Raw genomic sequence first — 15,558 nt, 5'->3', positions numbered from 1 at the left:
AAGAAACACTGTAGTTGATGTGTTAGATTATTAGACCAAAGTGATTATAATCTGGAGTAACAAAAAAATAGTTTTAGTTGATGTATTTAAATATTAGACTAAAATGATATAATCTGGAGTAAATGTCTTTAAATTTTAGTTTCAAACTGTTTTATTATGATGTGCATTCTTATTGGTTGTTGATTTTGTGACGCCACATAATTTTATTACCTGTTAAGTTTGTGATGTAACAAGATTTTGTCAGCTGGTAAGTTTGTGATGTTTTAACTTAATATTTATCAGTAAATTTTGTAATGTGACAGTTTTATCAGTTCGTAATTTTGTGATTAAACATAATTTTACAGTTGTTAACTTTGTGATGTAATATATTTTTCTCAGGTTTTGATTTTGTGATATAATGTTTTTATCGGCTGTTGAGGTTGTGATATAATATATATCTTTATTATAGTTATACATTTGATACTTAGAATATCTTACTCTAAGTAATATTGCAGAAGATTACTTCTAAAAGATAACATGATCTTTACAGAAATCATAATTAAGACCAGAAACTTGTATCTGTACAAGCCACAATAGCTCATTAAGTTACTATATAAATTAACAGCCTATGTTACATTGTTTGATATTAGATGATCTATGAAAGTGGAGACTGGTTAGTTGGAGGAGATCTGGAAGTATTAGAGAGAATCAGATGGAATGATAGCTTGGATGATTTCCGTCTTTCTCCAATGGAACTTCGAGCCAAATTCAAAGAGATGGAAGTGAGAACCTTCATTTAAGTAACAGCCAACTCTGACCTAGCTTTACTATATTTTTGTTTTACTTTTAATCTCTCTTCAGCAAAACATGCTATAAATGGGCTTCTGATGTGTTAAATCTTTTCTGTTTTTGTCATGTGATTATTAATTACACATTTGTCTACTTTCTTTGAGATAGCGTGCAGTATTAAAATTATCAGAAGCTTCTAGTAATAATTTATCACTACTTAGTAATACACTTTCCTAAAGTATTTATAGAATAATTGAAAACGTTTTTAGTTCAGAATTATGTTTTTCTGTGTGTTTTCTTACAAAAGAAGTCACATTCTTATTGTTAGTTGGCATAATATCACAACTTTTGTCTGTTTGATGTTTGTACTGTGTAAAATATGTTGTACATTGAAGGACAAATAAGATGAGGTATTGTGGTTGACCATGTGTTTTCTACATTCTGTTATGTATGACCTACAATAAAAGTTCAAAGTAATGGACAGTTCATGTGTATTGAACTCATTTAGTGGAGTTTACAAATTCCATACTAATCACCAGCCATCTGATTTAATAATGAACATAACCAGTTTTATAATCTACAACTAATTAGTTGTTCGTTTTCAACTACTTGACTTTAATAACGAACATAACCAGTTTTATAATCTATAACTAATTAGTTGTTTGTTTTCAACTACCTGACTTTAATAACGAACATAACCAGTTTTATAATCTATAACTAATTAGTTATTTGTTTTCAACTACCTGACTTTAATAAAAGAACATAACCTGTTTTATCATCCATGACTAATTAGTTGTTCGTTACACAACTGTCTGACTTTAATAATGAACATAACTAGTTTTCTCTTCTGACAGCTTCATAAAGTTTTTCTCTCCTACCAACTCTGATTTGAAATAAATTCCAAGAAGCTAGAGGTTTATGAGATAATTGGTCGAATAGCCTTGCATATCATAAAACAACTGATGGAATAGTATTTTATGAGCAAGCTATGGTTAAAAGGAATATAGTACAACGCATGTATAATATTATTTATGTGGTATGTTCCCTGAATTCATCTAAGATTTTAGGATTAGTTTCTTCATGAAATTTATAGTGTATTTTCCAATTATTAAATGTTATTTTAATATTAACTGATGGTTACAGGTTAGGCAAAAGTATGAACTGGTGACACCAAAGTAACTTTGGTTTTAAAATTTTAATGTTTCAAAACAGTATTGCAACAACATATAAGTCATATTATTTCATCATTCAACAAATAAAGCAACATTGTTAGATGCCTTTTCTAATGTTTCTTTGTTTCCTCCAGGCAGATGCTGTCTTTGCATTCCAACTACGTAACCCTGTTCATAACGGGCATGCACTATTAATGAAAGATACCAAACGTAAACTGCTGGAGAGGGGTTACAAGAAGCCAGTTCTGTTGCTTCATCCATTAGGTATGGGGTGTTACTAGTGTTGACACAAGATTCACTAGAGAACTCTTAACAACAATAAATGAAATATTAGCAAGCCTACACAAGAATACTATTGAAGAGCTGGTCTTAGTTTTAAAGGAAATTCAAATAAGAGAGAAAGAAATCATTGTATCCCAGATGATATGATGATTGAAAATGAAATCTGATTTGAATTACAAATCACCTTTGTTTTTTAATGAATCAGTACACTAGATAAATAATCGATTTTAATTTTAATACGTCAAACCAAGTGCAACCAGAGCCTTATTTGAAACCTTTATAGTTTGACCTTTAACCTTGTTTTGATTGTATTAAATAGACAATTTGTAATAATTACTCATTTCATAACACTGGTTATAAAAGTGTATTAAATAAAACTTTATTTTCTAAATGAATCCTGGTTGTCTGAGATAAATTGTAATCAGTGAGGACAAACATTTAACTGGTTTTCTAGAATGAGGTTTGTTCTACAAGATGTGAGGAGAAAACTTGAATTAATGATGATAAAGAATAAATTAGCATGTCTAAATGTAAACGTTTTGTAGTTTATTTTATGTGCTGTTTTTGGCAGACACCGTTTGTTAGGCAGTAATGACTGTGTCATAGTGGAATTAAGTTCTGTCTGAGTGTTTGTCGAATGACATTATAAAATAGGTTGAGGTTAGTTATCAGTGTTATAATGAGAAGTTAAAAGATTAAAAGTATTTTTATGTGAACATACTGTAGTTATAGCTGGATTATTAATAAATTAGATATTTTAGAAAAATAATATTTTATTGGTGTGTAAGTTTCTGTGATTTCATAGATTAGGAGGTGATTGGCCGAAGAGTTTGGGGATGGTCTGATTGAGATATTTAAGATTGTAAATGGAATTGATAGTGTTGATGTATCATTTTTTTCTTATAATTAACAGTGAGGATAGTAGGACTAGGGGTCACAAATATAAATTGTGATAGGGTAGGAGTCATCTTAAGTTGAGACAGTTCCATTTTTCTAACAGAGTTGGCCTTTGAAATGGGTTACCTCTGGATGTTTTGGAGGCAGTAAATTTAACTGAGTTTCAGAGAAAGCTTGATAGTTATATGAATGATAAGGTTGGCTCTATGATTTTTGAAAAATTAATTTAGTTTAGAGGGTGGAACAGCCATAGGTCCCATGTTGTTTTAATATTAATTTCACAACTTTTGGTCTGAGTATCTTATCCTTTCAGGAGGGTGGATTAAAGACGATGACGTTCCTTTGTATGTGAGAATGGAACAGCACAAGGCAGTTCTACAGGAACACGTGCTGGATCCAAAACTACAGTACTTGCAATATTTCCTTCTCCAATGATGTATGGTCCAACCGAGGTGTGTAAAACATTTTCTTTAGAGAAATTTGAAAAACAAAATAGTAAAAATCAGGATTACATAAATAGATACAATAGATTGAACCATCCACAATAAATGAGTTTTTTTACTAAGTCCTTACTTTATGTGTTGGCAAATGATACTTCTCGTAAAATATTTTTTTTAACATAGTAGTTTATTGAAAAATATGGACAAACAATACCATTTTAACTTCAAGCAGTTTTGTGTTCTTCGTGACAGTTTGATCTAACAGAAGAAGGGTTTGATAGTTTACCACAGAAGACAAAAACAAACAATGCCAGTAGATGCTCTGTTACACAAAACAAACAATGCCAGTAGATGCTCTGTTAGTAACAGATGTTATTAACACAAAAAAACAAACAATGCCAGTAGATGCTCTGTTAGTAACAGATGTTATTAACACAAAACAAACAATGCCAGTAGATGCTCTGTTAAACAGATGTTATTAACACAAAACAAACAATGCCAGTAGATGCTCTGTTAGTAACAGATGTTATTAACACAAAACAAACAATGCCAGTAGATGCTCTGTTAGTAACAGATGTTATTAACACAAAACAAACAATGCCAGTTGATGCTCTGTTAGTAACAGATGTTATTAACACAAAAACAAACAATGCCAGTAGATGCTCTGTTAGTAAACAAACAATGCCAGTAGATGCTCTGTTAGTAACAGATGCCAGTAGATGCTCTGTTAGTAAACAAACAATGCCAGTAGATGCTCTGTTAGTAACAGATGTTATTAACACAAAAACAAACAATGCCAGTAGATGCTCTGTTAGTAACAGATGTTATTAACACAAAACAAACAATGCCAGTAGATGCTCTGTTAGTAACAGATGTTATTAACACAAAACAAACAATGCCAGTAGATGCTCTGTTAGTAACAGATGTTATTAACACAAAAACAAACAATGCCAGTAGATGCTCTGTTAGTAACAGATGCCAGTAGATGCTCTGTTAGTAACAGATGCCAGTAGATGCTCTGTTAGTAACAGATGTTATTAACATAAATCTAAACACACACACACACACCATAATGTTATTAGTTAGCTTTAGTAAACACAGATTTCTCATATTTTTGTCTTTGTTCAGTTGTGTGATTTTACTGAAGAAAAATATTTGGAGAACTTAGGCTCAAGGCTACTGTACTAAGTTATATAACACGTCAAATCATTTTGCCATTTCTCTATCTTTTAATGGGACATGAGATGTTATTATTATTGTATTATGTATTAATACAAACAACACTTTAGGTTCAGTGGCACGCTAAGGCACGTATGGCTACAGGAGCTAACTTTTACATAGTAGGAAGAGACCCAGCTGGAATGCTTCACCCAAGCACAAAGAAAGATTTGTATGACCCTACTCATGGTAGGAAGGTAAGAACTGATTTATTGAATATGATTTATATTCGTGGAAGTATAAAATGAATGTTTAAAAATGAACTCACTTAAAATTTTTATCTGTCTCCATTTTCATCATTGGAGAGGTAGACAAGTATTAGTGCTTTGTATTAATTTACTTTTAATCAATCAAGCCATCTATGTAAATGAAACCTACAAATGAATCCATTAGTGGGTATAGCTAATTAAGTATGCTGTTATTACTTGTAACAACTAAAATGTGTTGTTTCATAGATGGAATACTCTTGTTGTTAGTGATATGTTTGGCTATAATGCTTTCAAAAAACAAACTGAAAACCTTGGGACTTCCAATAAATCATCGTTTAAGTTATTTTTCTTCATTACTTTTCTTGATTCTAAGAGATCTCTCATCTTTCTTCTTTCCTAAGGAAAGTTCTGAAGAATTTAATTAACCAGGCTGTGTGACCAACACAGTAAATATTACAGGAATATTACGTACAATAAAGTTATCTGAAGAAAACAGTTGAATGATTTGTGACTTTTTAAGTTATGTAAAACATTATCTGTCATATTATAATGTACATAATGTGGTATATCTCACAAGCATGAACTGAGTTAAAGAAAAGTACAGTTCTTAAGTTCATCATCTGTCATATCATAATGTATGTAATATGGTGTCTTAGCAACATTACATTAGATATATTTACTGTGTAAGTCATGAATTTTGGTTAATTAACATGGTATGAGATGTGAGATTTTATTATACAGTTACCAACTGATGTATAAATACAGTTCATCATTTGTGTAAGTAATAAAGTGCAGGTTTGATACAAGTTATCATGATTTAGAGTTAAGTTTGTATTTCATTTTTTGTTTGATACACTGTTACCACGTGTTCATTAATAGACACGACTACAGTGTTCACTGTATATCTAGTGTTTAATTTTAATTACAGTTGCTGTGGTTTTAACTTTAACTATACATACAGAACTATCATGTCACTTATTATAGGTATCATTAGATGTAGTTTGGGTTTAGTTTTGTTACTTCTACAAAACATCAAGACCCACTCTTAAACTCCCCAGTTTTGTGGATAAATGTTTGGAATATAGAATTAATATTCAACACAACTGGAAGTTGTATTGATTGTCTAATGCTCCCCTTAAGTAGCTTCCCACCATCAAGCAACGCCAAGACAACAACGCTCCATACTGGTGGAAGAGCGAAGCTGATAGGGCCTGTAAACTATACAATCAGGCCCATATTGTGTTCTTGTGGCATGACCCGGCCAGGGCAGAGGATATAGTGTAGTTCACACAGTATTACATCCTTTTTTACTTTCACTCGTAGGTACTCAGCTTAGTCATTTGTCAAGTACAGGGCAGAGGATATAGTAGATATAGTGTAGTTCACACAGTATGACTTCCTTTTTTACTTTCACTCGTAAGTGTTGAGCTTAGTCATTTGTCAAGTACAGGGCAGAGGATATAGTAGATATAGTGTAGTTCACACAGTATGACTTCCTTTTTACTTTCACTCGTAAATGTTGAGCTTAGTCATTTGTCAAGTACAGGGCAGAGGATATAGTAGATATAGTGTAGTTCACACAGTATGACTTCCTTTTTTACTTTCACCGTAAATGTTGAGCTTAGTCATTTGTCAAGTACAGGGCAGAGGATATAGTAGATATAGTGTAGTTCACACAGTATGACTTCCTTTTTTACTTTCACTCGTAAGTGTTGAGCTTAGTCATTTGTCAAGTACAGGGCAGAGGATATAGTAGATATAGTGTAGTTCACACAGTATGACTTCCTTTTTTACTTTCACTCGTAAGTGTTGAGCTTAGTCATTTGTCAAGTACAGGGCAGAGGATATAGTAGATATAGTGTAGTTCACACAGTATGACTTCCTTTTTTACTTTCACTCGTAGGTGCTGAGCTTAGTCATTTGTCAAGTACTGAGCTCTGTAATAATACTTGAAGGGTAGATATCAAACTGTATACCACATTATTAAGTTTTGTCTGTGTTTTGTCAGTTTACCACTCAACGTTTAATGTTGACCAAAACATTATTGAACAATGGCTGTATTTTCAATCTTCAATAATGCACACAAAATGCCATGTTCTAAGCATTGTTGTTAATAAGAACTACTGTAAAGCAGTACATAGGTTCTTCTCGTATTACTGCTACACCATAGGAGCACAGGAGTTGTTCTTCTGACAGCAAAGCTCTTATGTTGCTGCCCTATTCTGAACACAAAATCCCAAAGCACACAGTATCTCTTGTTTTAGCTCAGACTTGTAAATCCTTTGAAGTTTCATGAGATTAAATATTTAATTGTGTTTCAAAAGTTTGATGTTCATTTTTAGCTCTGCATTTTACATCTAAGACAACTTTATTACTTCTACTGCAGGTGCTTATAATGGCTCCTGGTCTTACTCAGCTGGAAATCATACCATTCCGAGTGGCAGCATATGACAAAACAAAAAAGAAAATGGATTTTTTTGATCCAGAAAGGAAAGACGACTTTGAATTTATATCCGGAACCAAGATGCGAACATTAGCTCGAAATGGAGAGGACCCACCAGATGGCTTCATGGCCCAGACTGCTTGGAAAATTTTAGCTAATTATTATAGATCTTGAGAACAATGAACTTTAAATGAAGCACAGCATTTATCATGTCCATTGGCACTGCAAGAGAAACGATTAATTTGTGATTAAAGCTGTTTTTGGTGGACCAGTAAATTCTCTGGCTGTCTACTGAGGCATGTCTACATGTAACACAAAGGGGAAAAATTCGAACACATAATGAAGCACATTAAAGAGTGAAGTAAAAAAACACTAGCACTTATGGAGTGTGTGGGACCAAACTGTTGAGTAATTCTAGAATCTTTGTTTTTCCCTTTATTATTTTTTTTTCTTATTTAGTATGGATCTCTTAAAGTATCTACATACATTTTTATAATATTTAAAATAATTATTTTGGAGCTAAAACTTCAGATCTGATATTTTTTATCATTTAAATTTTCTTTCAGTGAAATAATAATGTGCCTTAGGAATAACGTGTATCCAGATTGTACTGGACTGTGTTCTGGTAAAATTATTGCATGCTTTTAATGCAGTTTGAAAACTATATATTTATATACATATGCTTCACAGTATACTGATTTGTTAATTGTACATTTGAGAAAGTTTAGACATATGGCAGCATAAATGTTACAGTATATATATATATAAAGTTATAACTAATAATATGTATGAAAACCATCTCTAGTAGCATAGTGAAATTATCCACATATAGTCTATGGAAGTACTGTTTCACTTTGACTTTACTATTCCAGTCCTACTGGTGATGGTGGTGTGAAAACCTTGCATTTATTTTTTATCTTGATCTGTTAATTAGTCTATCCTGTTACATCTGATTTCAGTGACTAAGTTGCATGCAAAATAAAATATTTCTTTTTGTCATTGGTTTGTTAAGCCTTTTCTCAGTGGAGTTTCATTAAGTCAACTGACATTAGTTTATTCACTAGTGTAAATGCCATGATTCTGTGTATTGGCTACATCCAGCTTGTTTCCTTGTTTATTGAATTACTCTTTAGAGTAATGTAAACACCACTACAGTTAACTAAATCTGCAATATTTATAAAATATATTTTATATTAACCAAAATGTCATCTTTGAGAATCGGTAGAAAATTTCCATGCTTCATAATGCTGCAATATACTTCAAGGCCCTGACTTACAGATATGTACACAAATATATACTCTCACATGCACACATTTTAAAAGTTAATCCAAAAATATGCAAAGACAAAACCTAGCAGTAAAGAAATAGTTTAAAAACAACCTATTTAGTCATGAGTGGTATGTAAATCAATTTAACTTTTTTTTTTGATATGTTGTTTTTTTCATGTTTCTGGATTATATTAAGATAATTTTTTTTCATTTATTTGTTCTTGCTGATAACTGTCACACACGATTATGTTAAGGGCTCAATTTGTAATTCCATGTTTACTGTTATGACCATGAATATGTGGAGACTGGGTCAGAGTTCAAACTAAAAATAAGATACGTTAGATACTTCAGAAACTTAATGCCATCACTAGTTTGTTACTGCTTGCTTCAGTTATTGTAGAACTAATATTTGGTAAAAAAATTCAAAAATAAATAAACAAAAGAAGGATAGTGGTAGATTATAAGAACTTAATTTGAAATTAACACTATGATAAGTATGTGACAACAAGTGTAATTTGCCTTTTAAAATGAAAAGTGATTAAAGGTTTCCCAAGGTGGTGTTTTGCAGCTGAAGTGGTCTTGCTAGTTTGATGAATGGGGCTGTGATTTAGGTATACCAGTTTGAAGAAATAACCAATTCATAAAAGATTTACAAATTGAAGATTTTAAAACACTATCTAATGAGACGTTGACTACGGTCTAGCAACATTTTGTTAATTAAAAAATGCTTGAATATTATTTGGATTGGTTTCTTTTCAGAGTTGGAATCATAGGATCCAACTACTCACGAAAATTTTACTGTTGGGGGGAATGAGAGTACCCCTGAAAAAAATTCACTTTTAAGTTTTACTGTTGGGGGGAATGAGAGTACCCCTGAAAAATTCACTTTTAAATTTTACTGTAGGGGGAGAATGAGAGTGCCCCTGAAAAAATTCACTTTTAAATTTTACTGTAGGGGGAATGAGAGTACCCCTGAAAAACTCCACTTTTAAATTTTACTGTAGGGGGGAATGAGAGTACCTCTGAAAAAATCCACTTTTAAATTTTACTGAATTTTATGAATTGAAAAACTCCACTTTTAAATTTTACTGTAGGGGAGGGAAATGAGAGTACCCCTGAAAAACTCCACTTTTAAATTTTACTGTAGGGAAGGGGAATGAGAGTACCCCTGAAAAAATCCACTTTTAAATTTTACTGTAGGGAGGAATGAGAGTACCCCTGAAAAAGTCCACTTTTAAATTTTACTGTAGGGGGAATGAGAGTACCCCTGAAAAAAATCCACTTTTACGGCCAGGGCACTAAATAAAATACCCTGACCATGCCTGACGGTAGCTGGAACAGAACAAAAACAAGGTTACCAGTAAAAGGTTATCTATCCCATAAGTTAGCAGAACAATACTCTCAAATTCTCCTCTCAGAAGCCACAGTGGTGGGCTTTCTTATCAGACTGGAAAATCTATTTCATCATTGACACTATCTTGTCCATTTGGGTACTTATTTAAGTCAAACTCAAACAACTCCTCTCAGGCTTCAAGCTATAGAAAGAGCTGTCAGACTATTAACTTACTTCCGTCTCTTCCTACTGCACAAATGGTTCTTTCTCTCTCTTGAGGATGTGGGCATCCCTCAAGCTTTTCATTCCTTTGGGACAAACACTTATGAGTTTCCTTCATTGGTCACAGCACAGTTAGTGGATCATGCATTCCAGTTCTTTGTATCATCCTGTTTCATCACACCGCAATGCAACTGATAGTCGAATCTGAACAACACTATTATTGAGGTAGTCCCTCCACCACCCTCATCTAGAGATCCAGCTGTTCACGTACCCATCTTTTCAGGAATAGGGGAACTTATTGTCAAGGTTCTGGGACAGAAGATGAATCTACCCTCCGTATCAACGTTCTCGGACTTCTTGTAACATGTCAGGTAGTTGTTCAAGGTCCCCTATATTAAGGAATAAAACTCATAATACATTTCAATAGTTCCACACTTATATCTTAGATTTCTTGTCAAGGAGGCACACTTGTATCTTAGACTTCTTGTCAAGGAGGCACACATCCTCGAGATCTTTTTGTTGCATCTTGGATTTTCTCTGCTAGGCTCATTTCCATCTTATTACTCTTTTAGCTTGTCAGGTTCCAGGAGTGATGAATTTAATTGCAAATCACTTGTCTTGACCCAACAGGATTCTTCTGATAGAATGGCTAACTACATCATGAGGTTTTTCAGTAGATGTGCTATTGGTTAGATTCTTCAACAACTGATGTCTTTACAATTCATTAGAATTCTCTCAACTGCAGTTGTTTGAGTTTCCAATACCTGATATTCAAGCATTGGCAGGAGATGTGTTCGTTTTGGATTGGACAGGTTTATATTTGTTTGCATTTCCTCTGATTTAGCTATTGCCCTGGGTTTTATAGTTCATTCTACTCTTCAAGTTCTCTTGGTTGCTTATTATTAGCTGACTAAAACATTGTTTCTGATTCTTCAGTATCCACAGGAATGTCCACTTCACACTGTTCCACATTAGAAATCTCTGAGACAACCTTGATCAAACATTAGCCATGTGTGGAAGTTATGGGGTCCTTTGCCCAACATAATGGTTTAACTTCTAAGGTTTCTCTACTTTTAACTAAGTCTCTTCATAAGCCAGTCATGATTAATTACCAAGGGAAGTGGAATATTTATCATCAATAGTGTATTGAAATAAATTAGAACCCTCTTCATCCAAAGTGTTTATCGTATCTCACTTTTTAACTTTGGTATTGTAGAGGGAGCTTGCTTCATCTACAGTGGCTTTATATAAGGCTCCTTTGTCCACTATTTTTAAGTATTCTAATCATCAGAATGTTTTTGAATCCCTGCTTCTATAAGTTCTACTAAAAGCCTGCCATATTCTTGAGCCCAAATGATCTTTTCAATTAACAACATTTTGGGAATTTTACAGTTTTACGTGTTGGCTTATCCTCCTTTTAAACCCTTAGGTTCATATTCTTTGTTTCACCTTTTTCTCAAATTGTTTTGTTGTTGGTTTGTTTACATCATTTGTCAAAGATATTTGCATTTCATGTGCATAGGACTCTTTTTATCATTCCACATTTGTCTTGCTTAACTCAATAGCTCTTTTCCTCCCAAGACTCTGCTGCTAGAAAAGGGAATAGATCCTTCTCACCAATCCATTTGCTAGTCATTTCTAACCTTTAGACCTCTCCAGTTATGACTGCTTTGTTATGTCCTGTTAGGGCTCTTGAGTGTTATGTAGCTTGTACTAGGAACAGACTGCTCATTAGCTGCAACTCTTCTATTTCCTGTGACTTATCTCCCGTTACCCTCACAAGGTGGCTTCATAAAATGATTTGCACACCATATTATAAATTATCATTACAGGATAAGGATCTTTTGCAAATCATATCTACCAGGTTTGTCATTAGCTGCTCAGTTGAATTATCCTCTTTAAGACATTGGGCAGGCTGATACGTGGACTATTCCTAATAATTTCGTATTTCATTACTTGCATAATCTGGCAGTTTCCTAAGGGTTTTCAACTACTCCCTGTAACTATTTTGACCATATATATATATGTATTAGAATTTAACCAAAGGTATTTTCTAAATCATATACTCTTTTTATTTCCAGGATCCATTTATTTCTCACTGGATCCCACTTTTGAACAAGTGTTGCCCAGTCAGGTATGTTTTCTCTTCTCTATTCTGCACTAGCGACCAATTTCACTATAATTGTTGCAGGATGAAACAAGTTCTGTCAAAATGGGTGTCCCATAAGACCATCCAGGCACCTTCTGGATGGGTTTTACCTTATTATAGACCACCACTCATGGATAATCATAAGTAAAGCTAAAGGGGATCCTGACTGTTCCTGATGAGTGTCAGATTGAACAAGTTGTAATCAGTTTGCTTTCAAAAATCTGATTGCACAGTTTCCAGAGCACTGTTCCTCAGAACTCCCAAACAAATTTTACCTCCACCCTATCCATGGCTACTATTGGTGATTGGAAGTTCTTACCACATCCAGTTTGCAATCACTGGGGTGAAAGACAGAGGGTTTTTCTCCAGAGTGTTTAAGAGTGTTCTTCCACTGTTGGAGAAGAGAGTAAAGTTGGGGGCCCTCCTACTAGGGTCCCTAGATGTTTTACCCAGATGTGAGTAGGAGTGGCATCAGGAGCTTACACATAATACCAGTTTAGATTTGACACCAGGCTATGTGGTTGGGGAGTGCATGTCCATTCTCTTTGATCAATATAATGTGGTCCTTGTTTGAATACAGGCTCCATGTCACCAACATATTTCTAGGGGCAAATGGAATACTCCTTGTCCACTTGGTTGGGTAGTGAGAATGGATCTAAAATTCTAAACTGGGTGATCCTTCATGTGTGGGGAGAAAGTTTGTCCTCTTAGGTGTTGCTTTCTTGGTTCCGGTGGTGTGAAACACATCACTTTATGGCTACAGTGTGTGTGTTTGTTACTTTCATCAGTGGTAACAAAATTACCAGCTTAAAGGGATGAACATAATCATCGCCCTCTTAACTATGGGTGGGGACATTATAACATGATATTCAATCCCACTAGTCCTTAAGAGTAGTGCAAGAATTAGCAAGGGGTGGAGTTGAATAACTGCCTTCCCTCTAGTCTTTCACTGTTAAATTAGGAACAGATAGCTCTTGAATAGCTTTGCATGAAATTCAAAACAAACCATAATCTTTTACTTGATGAATACATGTAAGAGCAAGCATGTTTGGTGTGACAGCGATTTGAACCAGCGATAGTCAAATTATGAGTCGAGTGCTCTAACCACCTGGTCATGCTGAGCCCACGAAGGATGGACTTGAGTATTTCCACCCTTGTTCATTATGATTAACTGTCAAGCATGTAACGTGAAAGTTTAAAATTAAAATAAAACATTCAAAGTGTCCTCTTATCATTCAAATAATCATCAACTTTTATCTTAAACTCCTTTGTATTAACTGCATCCACAACACCTGCAAGCATTCCAAAAGCCATCACCCTTTCAGAAAAATAAAAACGTAGGGTGAGAATTGACCAATGGTACTTTCTTAAGAGAAGCTATCTTCGTTAAACTCTCCTCTAAAGGTCAACCTTATATTCTGATTTCTAACTTATATAATATTTCTACTTGATTAGTTTTCATGTTTAATAAAACAGTAATATGTGTTTACGAATCTTGTCTACGTTAAATAATACACTTCTCTTCATAGCGCAGTTCCAGGAGTGAGCGTATAACTAATGTTTAAAGGGTACATAATTATTTGTTTTGGTGATAAAGATTTGTTTCCACTAATTAATCATTATAGAAAAACCCTCAACCTGCAAAGATACAACTTGTGATGCAGGTAAAAATCATTATAGAAAAACCCTCAACCTGCAAAGATACAACTTGTGGTGCAGGTAAAAATCATTATAGAAAACCCTCAACCTGCAAAGATACAACTTGTGGTGCAGGTAAAATCATTATAGAAAACCCTCAACCTGCAAAGATACAACTTGTGGTGCAGGTAAAATCATTATAGAAAACCCTCAACCTGCAAAGATACAACTTGTGGTGCAGGTAAAAATCATTATAGAAAAACCCTCAACCTGCAAAGATACAACTTGTGGTGCAGGTAAAAAACAAAAAATTTGTAATCATCTGCATGTTAGCCACGATAATGCATTAAATTTCCTCCCAGCCGTTTTACAATACATTATTGAATTTTCTGTCATGTAAGATATAAAGAGTTCTCTAAGTGTTTGTGCATTATTAGAAATTACACGTATTAATTTAAAGAAATAAATTTAAATAAAGATCTGGCTTAGAGTAAGGTCTGCCAAGTTGTTACTTGAAACACTTTTGTTTTCAATTCAATTACCATAAATTGTGAGTAAAGGAAGAAACCTCAAACTTCCATACTTAAACAAGAATAACAAACCTGAACAAAAACAAACAAAAAACGTTTCGAAAGCTGCAGTAAGCAATGATTCAAAGCGATATATTCAGAACAGTTCACATGAAAGACGTCAATGTTATGAATATGATGCTGTCAAAACATACTAAACTTTTACCTCATATTTTAAAATTCTAGTTTCACGTCAGAATAGAAATAATAATCGATTACAGTTCCATGTAAAGTATGTGCATGGTTAACTTCTTGTAGTTTGGTAAAATATGGAGAACTCGAAATACGTTTTTGTTACATTAATTAGCCTCACAAACTAGTGCATATTTTACCTCGTTCATCTTTCATCAAGTTGTTTACCAGTAACTTAGAGCTATAAAAAACAGTAGTCTGAAAACAGATCTAAGATGTGTTATATACTGATAGATGTGTTATAACTTAGAGCTATAAAAACAGTAGAAGAGTCTGAAAACAGATCTAAGATGTGTTATATACTGATAGATGTGTTATAACTTAGAGCTATAAAAACAGTAGAAGAGTCTGAAAACAGATCTAAGATGTGTTATATACTGATAGATGTGTTATAACTTAGAGCTATAAAAACAGTAGAAGAGTCTGAAAACAGATCTAAGATGTGTTATATACTGATAGATGTGTTATAACTTAGGGCTATAAAAACAGTAGAAGAGTCTGAAAACAGATCTAAGATGTGTTATATACTGATAAATGTGTTATAACTTAGAGCTATAAAAAACAGAAGTCTGAAAACAGATCTAATATGTGTTATATATTGTTAGATGTGTTATAACTTAGAGCTATAAAAACAGTAGAAGAGTCTGAAAACAGATCTAAGATGTGTTATATACTGTTACTGTTATATTGAACTAGCTTAGAGGTAATTTTGGACTATAAAGACTGTGAAGGTATCACAAAATCGGCTTAAGATGTGT

General features: G+C 33.4%; 1 pseudogene across 1 annotated transcript in view; it reads left to right on the top strand.

The window, feature by feature from the left end:
- Positions 1-8,428, top strand: part of LOC143256208 (bifunctional 3'-phosphoadenosine 5'-phosphosulfate synthase-like) — a 39,900-nt pseudogene extending 31,472 nt beyond the window's left edge. The window contains exons 8-12 of the transcript XR_013031212.1: positions 630-761; positions 2,075-2,204; positions 3,433-3,571; positions 4,849-4,974; positions 7,373-8,428. The product of XR_013031212.1 is annotated as a bifunctional 3'-phosphoadenosine 5'-phosphosulfate synthase-like (transcript). The remainder of the gene's footprint in view (positions 1-629; positions 762-2,074; positions 2,205-3,432; positions 3,572-4,848; positions 4,975-7,372) is intronic.
- The last annotated feature ends 7,130 nt before the right edge of the window (positions 8,429-15,558 follow it).

This window comes from Tachypleus tridentatus, chromosome 7 (genome assembly GCF_004210375.1).
Source record: "Tachypleus tridentatus isolate NWPU-2018 chromosome 7, ASM421037v1, whole genome shotgun sequence".
Lineage (NCBI taxonomy): Eukaryota > Metazoa > Arthropoda > Merostomata > Xiphosura > Limulidae > Tachypleus > Tachypleus tridentatus.
This window is presented reverse-complemented; position numbering and strand designations above follow the sequence as displayed.